Source organism: Canis lupus, chromosome 1 (genome assembly GCF_048164855.1).
Source record: "Canis lupus baileyi chromosome 1, mCanLup2.hap1, whole genome shotgun sequence".
NCBI classification, from domain to species: Eukaryota; Metazoa; Chordata; class Mammalia; order Carnivora; family Canidae; genus Canis; species Canis lupus.
The window spans coordinates 109543474-109551067 of record NC_132838.1 but is presented as its reverse complement, the minus strand read 5'-3'; the positions used below and the strand labels follow the sequence as shown (position 1 = coordinate 109551067).

The 7594-nt window shown below is 51.6% G+C and overlaps 1 protein-coding gene across 5 annotated transcripts in view; it reads left to right on the top strand.

The window, feature by feature from the left end:
• Nucleotides 1-3080: 3080 nt before the first annotated feature.
• Nucleotides 3081-7594, top strand: part of ARHGAP35 (Rho GTPase activating protein 35) — a 133155-nt gene continuing 128641 nt past the window's right edge. For 2 of the 5 annotated variants that reach the window (XR_012006286.1, XM_072773874.1), the window contains exon 1: nt 3096-3309. The gene's annotated coding sequence lies outside the window, so the exon portion shown is untranslated. Of the gene's footprint in view, nt 3310-7594 lie in introns of all 5 variants that reach the window. The other 3 variants (XM_072773876.1, XM_072773875.1, XR_012006289.1) reach the window with 3 other exon arrangements.

Below are 7594 nucleotides of genomic sequence, written 5' to 3'. Positions count from 1 at the left end.
GTCGGCACTTTTCTCTGTCAGCTAATTGTTTACTCGGTTGTTTATTTATCCTGGAGTGGAAGCTAGCCGGGTGTGCGGGGGCGGCTGCCCCCAGGGAAGCCTGCTTCCTGTGGTTGGCTTGCTCAGCTAACACTGGCCCTCCAGCGCACAGGAAAGAATTGGAGAGCTGGGAAGGCGCTCCTTGAGAGTTCTGAACGAACGTTCACTCAAGGAAACACTGCATGAGCCCTTGCCTCGTGCCTGGACCTGTGCTGGACGCATCAACATTGACTCAGCCCCTGCTCTGCGCTCACTGGGTTCGCAGTCTGCTGGGACAGAAGGACCCGTCACTAGACAGGGACAGCCCAGGATGGTCAGGGATTGTATGGAGGATCCAACAGGGCTATGGGAACGTAGAGGGCGTGCCTGACCCAGCCTGTGGATTAGGAGGGCCTCCTGGAAGAGGGGTCATATGAACTAGCGTCTCAAAGATAGGTAGGAGTTACTCATTAGACAAGAACTGTCTTTTCAGCCATCTCCTTTGTTTAGCATGGGATTTATTCATTTATTTATTAATAAGTATTTATTGTGGGCTATTTGCCAGACTGAAGAACTAGCCAGACAGAACTCCTGCCTTCAGAGGGCTCACACACAAAATGGTGATACCAATAGAGAATTTCAAGCCCTGGTGGAGTGCCATGAAGAAGCAATAAGTGTGTAGTCATCTGACCTCCACTGCCTGAGGTTTAATTTCAAATCTGCCACTGACTAGCTGTGTAACTCTGTGCCTTAGTAGAACCATAACCACTATAATCTACTCATAAGATGTTGAGAATTAAGTGAGTTAATATGTTTAAAGTGTTTAAAATGTCGCCTAGCATAAAATACTGTTTTCATCAAATAAGGACTCCAGCCAAATCTGGGAAGCCACTTTGAGGAAGTGATGTTAAGCTGAGCCTTGAAGGACAGGGTAGAGTTGACAGGCTCCAAAAGACAGAGAGGGACATCTAGGTCCAGCGGGAAACCAGTCTTCTTTATTCTAGGTGCTGCCAGTTCACAGTCTTTCTAAGAATTGGATGACCTGAACATGGCATTAGAGTTATAAAGACATATTAATTTGAGGTGGGGAATCCCTCAAGTGTTCCCTTGTTCCCTCAAGTGATCTAAAAATCATTTACAAACTAAGGTTTGTGGTGACAGCCTAAAGAAAACCTGGGCCACACACTTGATTGGTTTGGCTCACAGTACTTAAAAAACAACAACAAAAATACACAACTAAAAACCGGATTATGTACATAAAAAAATGTTAAGTCGGAAAAGTCAAGGGAAAGGACTCTGATCAGTAAAAAAAAAAAAAAAAAAAAAAACTTTATTTAATGGGATACTTTAAAACTTGAGGGCATAAAGGGTACCTGGATGGCTGTCAGTAGAGCATGCGACTTGATCTCTGGGTTGAGTTTGAACCCCACATTGGGTGTAGAGATTATTTTTTAAAGGATTTATTTTTATTTATGATAGACACACACACACACAGAGAGAGAGAGAGGCAGAGACACAGGAGGAGGGAGAAGTAGGCTCCATGCCAGGAGCCGACGTGGGACTCGATCCCAGGACTCCAGGATCGCGCCCTGGGCCAAAGGCAGGCGCCAAACCGCTGAGCCACCCAGGGATCCCCAGTTTTTTTTTTTTTTAAGATTTATTTATTTTTATTTATGATAGACACAGAGACAGAGATTACTTTAAAAGAATAAATAAAACGTCAGTATTTGTAATTGTGCCTATCAACTTTTCTAAAGTAATACTTTTTAGCACTTTACAAATCTATCTCATTTAATCCTCTCAGCAACCCTACGAGGGAGGTGCGACGATTATTCCATTTTGTGGATGAAGAGACTGAGAAAAAAAAACACGCAAAATGCAATAGAAAACAGCCTTTCTTCATGCATTCCGTAAATATTGACTCCATGCCCAGAACGCTCATCTTCCACCATGCATACTTCCGGAGGGGTCCCAGAGGAACCCCTCCTCAGTTCAGAAGAACTCAAGGGTTACAGCAGTGCCCCTTCCCATCATTACTGTTTACCCTGCACGGGCCAAAACTGACATTTGATTTGCAGTCATTTGCACAATGCTGACTCGGAGGTCAGGGCTGCGTACAGGAGCGGACCCCTGTCTCGCTCCCGGGCCTGGGCGATCACCGAATCCAGAACAAGTCGTATCAACGGGCGCGCTGCCTGCACATTTTCTTCCCTGCGGAGGGAAAGAGCACGCGCTTCCGAGCCCTGCCCCTCCTTCCGGAACGACAAATTACTAGGCTTGGATTGGGCTGGGGAGGGCCACGCCTCCTCGTGTCCTCCAATCAACTCCCTCGCTGGGTGTTCTCCCTTCCCTTCAGCCCCGCCCCACCGCCCCACGTTACGTCGCTCCATCTCACCTCCTCCGTTATCCCAGGGGCTGAGGCTCGCGCGGCAAACCCACCTCCCCTTACCTCCCATTGGCTGGTCAGGTCCCGCGCGAGCGGGATCGCGCCCTTCGCCCCCGCCCCCAAAGCCGGGCCATGCCTCTCCCCTCCCGCTTTCTCCACGAACCCCCACAAGGAGGGGTCGGCTGCTTCTGGCGCGCGCAAGAGCGCGCGCGACTCCCGCGGGCCACTCCCTCCGCCTTGCGCCAGGCAGTCCCTCCCGCGCACGCGCACTTGCCCGCCCCATTCCCTTTGCCTGCTCGCAGGCTGCCTGGTGCTGTCTCGCGCCGCAGCCACCGCAGTAGCGGCATTTCTTTGGGGCGCACGCGCATTATGGTCTCCGCGCTCGTTCCCAGCCAGAGGCCGCGGTAGTGGCACTGAGCCCCTTGGGCGCATAGCCGCCCTCACTTCGTCTCCTGCCCGGCGCCGGTCATCCTCTGGCGGCGCGCACCCCGGGGCCGTTATCCTCTCGCAACGGTCCGCACGCCACGCACGCGCAGTAGCGAGGAGCGCGCGCGCGCGGGAGCGGCGGCCGCAGGAAGGAGGTGCCGCCGTCGCCATTGCGAAGGAGGGAGGGAGCGAGCGAGCGAGGCTGGTCCGCCCTCCCCTGGTTCCCGCCCCTCCCCCCTTCCCCTCCCCGCCCCCCCGCCCCGAGGGAGAGCCGCGGCGCGGCGGGAGGAGGAGGTGGAGGAGGCGGAGGAGGGAGCCTGCGAGGGAGGGTCCGCCCGGCCCCCCGCCGCCGGAGCCGCCGCCGCCGCCGCCGCCGCCTCAGCCGCCGCTGGACGAGGAGCAGCAGAACATGGCGCCGGGGCCGCCGTCGTCGCTGCTGGGATCCTGGAGGCCGGAGCCGCGCTGAGAGCGCCCAGCTGGTGAGTGCGCGAGCTCGCGGGCCCCGGCGGCGAGGCCGGGCGCCGCCCCGCTGCGGGGTCCAAGGGGAGGCGGGGACCGCGGGGCCCGGAGCCCGCGAACAATGGAGGAGCCGGAGGGGGAGGGGAGGGAGCGGCCCCCCAGGCCCCCCGGGCCCCGCCGTCCCCGCTGCTTCGCGCTGCGGCCCGGCCCGCGGGGCCCGCCCGCCCTTTTGGACCTGTCCCTGCTCGCCCCAGGCCTGCTGTCCCCGCGTCTGCCCCCACCTTCCGACCCCTTTGGGATCTCGGTGTCTGTCGCGGCCACCCCCTCCTCACTTAAGCCACTCTGCTCCCAATTCTGCACCTCCCCCTTCCCTCTTCCGCCCTCGTTAATGCCCTTCGCCCCTCCAGGACTCTGCAGTGCTCTTGGGACCCACCTCCTCAGTGACCCTTCTGCATCCCTGAATTCTGGACCTTCACTTTGGGATTCGTGACCCTCCTGCCCCTCTTCGATTCTACTCTCACCACCTTCCAGATCTGTTGCCTTTTTTGACCCGTTTACTGTTATCCGCCGCCCTCTGTTGCACCCCCAGGAACTGTCCCTTTAGGACCTGCAGTTCCACCTCCTTGGAGATCCATCTGAGACCTTGTTCGTCTTGGCACTGCTTGCCCTTAGGTCTCCTTGGAGTTAATTCCACCTCCCTCTTGGGCTCTACTGCCCACTTGGGGGGCCTGCTGCACCCTAGGGATGTTCCTCAGCTCTCCGACCCTTCCATGCCTCAGTTCGGCCCCTTGCCCCCTCTCGGACTCAGATGCACCATGCTTGCCTCCTCCGCTTCTCAGATCTTGCTCCCATTTGCCATTCAGACCTTTATTTCTCTTCCAAACCTTTCTACCTTTCCGATCTGCCCTTTGCCCAATCTCAGATCTTGCTGTGCCCCTAACCTGATTGCTTTTCGACTCTGCCTTCCATGAAGCAGCCTCCTCCCCTCCCGAAACCCTGCAGCTCTCATTTCTGCCATTCACTTCTCTGACCTCCCTAACTCAGCCTGCCCGCAGCCTCCGTGCTGCCCTGCAGGCCCCAGTTCTGCCCAGTGTTCTTGAGGTTTCCTCTTCTCCACCTCCTCGTTGGCACTGTAGAGCTGCCTCATTCATTCGCTCCCCCTTTCTTTGACCTGTTTCCCCTTCACTTGTTCTCTGCTTGAGATCTGCTTCTAGCCTCCTCTTTGCTCTGAGTCCTCTCCTCTCTATTTTGGCTCTTCTTAAACTTGCCCTATACCTCGGTAAATCTTTGATAACTTCCCTGACCCATCACCCCTTTCCTTCCCATTTTGCTGCATCTCACAGACCTGCCCCAGATCCTTTTTTGCATCTGCTCAGCTCTGTCTCATCCGCTCTAACGTTTTCCTCCCAGCTCTGCCCTTTTTGGAGCTGTCCACTTGCCCACCTATCTTTTTGACCCATTTTAACTTTACTATTGCTGTTCCCTCTTGGAATGGCTTCTTTAATCCTGGTCTTCCTGTAATTGCATCCCACCTGTGTTGTCTCTTAATTCTGGTTTTCCACCTGGACCTCCTTCTCCCCCCACCATTTTGATTCAGATCTCAACCTCCACTCTTTCCTTTCTTGTATTTGTTCTCCCTCCTTTGTCCTTTTACCTCCTTTTTGAGTTCTCCTTCTCCCAGTTCTGCCCAATAGTAAAGAGATCTTCTCAACCATTCTTTCCTATCACTGGCTGCCTCCCCACTCCCCAGCTCCCTCTTGGAGCCATCTCAGTTCTTGGATAGATTTTCCCTCTGCTTTTGGTAACCATTTCCCAATTCTGTTCCTTGTTGACTTGTTTCCTCACCTTTTCTTTCCCTTTGTATCCTGTCAAGCATCTTCTTTCCTGTTTGGTTCCTGTCAGGCTTGTTTCTCCCAGCTCCCTACCCTTGACCCGCCCATTCCCACTGAGTGCTTCCCCTCTTGAGGCTTGTGTTCCTCTAGCATCCAGTCTTCAGCATTCAGAGGGGAAGGGTCTGAGTTGAGCCTAGGGTTCTCTAGGCTCTGGTGTAGACTGCAGATTCACTTGGCACCCTCACCCTCAGGGTTTTATTCCCAGAGATCCTGTGAGATCTGGGTAGATAGGTGGGGGTTGGTTGGCTGGTTATTGCTCTCTGGAGTCTTGGGAGTGTCTCCCCCATTTTCCCTACTTCTACCAAGGTTAGTGGTGGTGAGGGGGGTAGATTTCTTTCCATTGCCCCAATTTTTTTTTTTTTCTCCTCTTTTCTATCTTGCTCCCCAGCCCGTTTCAGATCCCTGGACTTTGCATCTTTGTGTCCTTCGAGACAGGAGAGTGCAGCTGCTCACAGGTCATTCTTTTAATTCCCTCCCTCCTTCTCTGAGCTATTGTAAAGAGACAGTTGTACCCTCTCTCTCCTTCCACCTCCAAGGCCTTGGGAGAACTTAGAAGTGTGCTTTTTCCCCCTTCTCCCCCACCCCCACCCCATGACAATCTTATTTTTGTTTTATCTCTGGCTGGGGAAATGCTAGTTCTCAAGTTCTCCCCAATCCCACTGGGGGTTATGGCCACATTTGGTGTTTACTGCTCTGGGGCTGCAAAAGCTGCAGTGTTGCCTTCCCTAATGGCCTCTGGTTTGTAGTGTGATCTTTGGGAGGGTGGGCTTATTTCTTTTCACCTCTGCCCCAGGAAGGCTCCAGCTTCCTGGTCTTAAATAATTAGGGCCTGAGTTTGGAAAGCCCGTTGCGGTTGTTTGTGGAAAGAGAGAGTGCCAAGTGTCACTCAGATTTCTGCCCTCTGGTATTGCAGGCGCTCTCCACCAGGGGAGTTGAATGCCTCTGGGCAGATCCTTGCTGGAGTTGGGGGTGGGGGCGCTCTTTGGTGTAGGAGTATGTGGGTGGGCCCTGACACTCTCCAAGCCTTGTGAGTGACCTGATTTGGTAGAGTGAGGAAAGGGTGCCAGGAACTGGCTGATACGATGAGATTTTTTGGTTTTATTACCTGAGAAATGTACCTTAGCTGTGGAGCTTTTTCTTCAGTGATCTTATGATAGGGGTGGGGTTTAGGAAATTTATTCAGAGAAAGAGGTGTTTTTTTTGCAGAAAAGCCATCTAACCATTTTTTGTCCTTAACTTGGGAAAGAGAACCTTTGTATGTTCTAGGTTTATTTATTTTATTTCTTAAGTAAATCAAAAGCCTGATTCCCTCCCCCCCCCTTTCGCGTGGCCCAGGGCAATTGCATATTAAAACAGCCATCCAGCTGTGAAGGAACATTTACTGGAAGGACTTTATTTCTTAACTGAGCTATGATCAAACTTTGTTTACTTCAGCACTTATTTAGAAATAGTTTTGTGTGAACACTTGAAATAAAAAAGCGTTAACTGTTATCTACAGAATTGGACCATTGACTCCTCAAATGTTAGGGTATTTGTATATGATATAGTAAAAGAGGGACTAGATCATAGATCTAGTAATTCCCGTAGCTTCTGAGTTCTTAGGACTTTAAATTTTTTTTTTGAGATAATATTTATGAGAGAGAGAGAGAGAGAGAGAGAGAGAGGCAGAGACAGAGATACAGGCAGAGAGAGAAGCAGGCTCCATGCAGGGAGCCCAATGTGGGACTCATCCCGGGACTCCAGGATCACGCTCCCAGCCGAAGGCAGGAGCCAAACTGCTGAGCCACTGAGGGATCCCCAGGACTTTAAATTTTCTGACAAGCAGAGTCTGGTGATTTTAATTACCTATAGTGTGTGTCTTCATCATTATTGACTTAAGAATTTCAGTTCATCTGGTCCATTCATTTTTGAATTTTGGCCTTGTGAATCATTATTCATTCTATGAATTTATTTTAGAGTTTATGTTTTCCATGTTGGTATAAATAATTTTCTTCTTTTTTAAAAAAATATTTATTTATTCATGAGAGACATACGGAGAGAGAGAGTCAGAAACACAGGCAGAGAGAGAAGCAGACTCCATACTGGGAGCCCCATGCAGGACTGGATCCCAGTCCTGATCCTGGGACTCCAGGTCATGCCCTTGGCCAAAGGCAGAGACGCTCAACTGCTGAGCCACCCAGGATCCTTTGTTTTTTATTCTTAATGGGGAAGTAATAGCTAATTAAGAAGACAACTGTGTGTGCAGCACTGCTGAAATTTGTGTTTTAGAGTTTTTTAACATCATTGGCAGCATAGAAAGTTTCTTCATAGCCAAAGCCAAAGTTTATATAATTTGAAGAGAGGAGACAGAACAACAAAGGACTGAGTTTTCTTCCTAAACTGGTAATTGCTGTTACAAAGATTGTCATGTTTC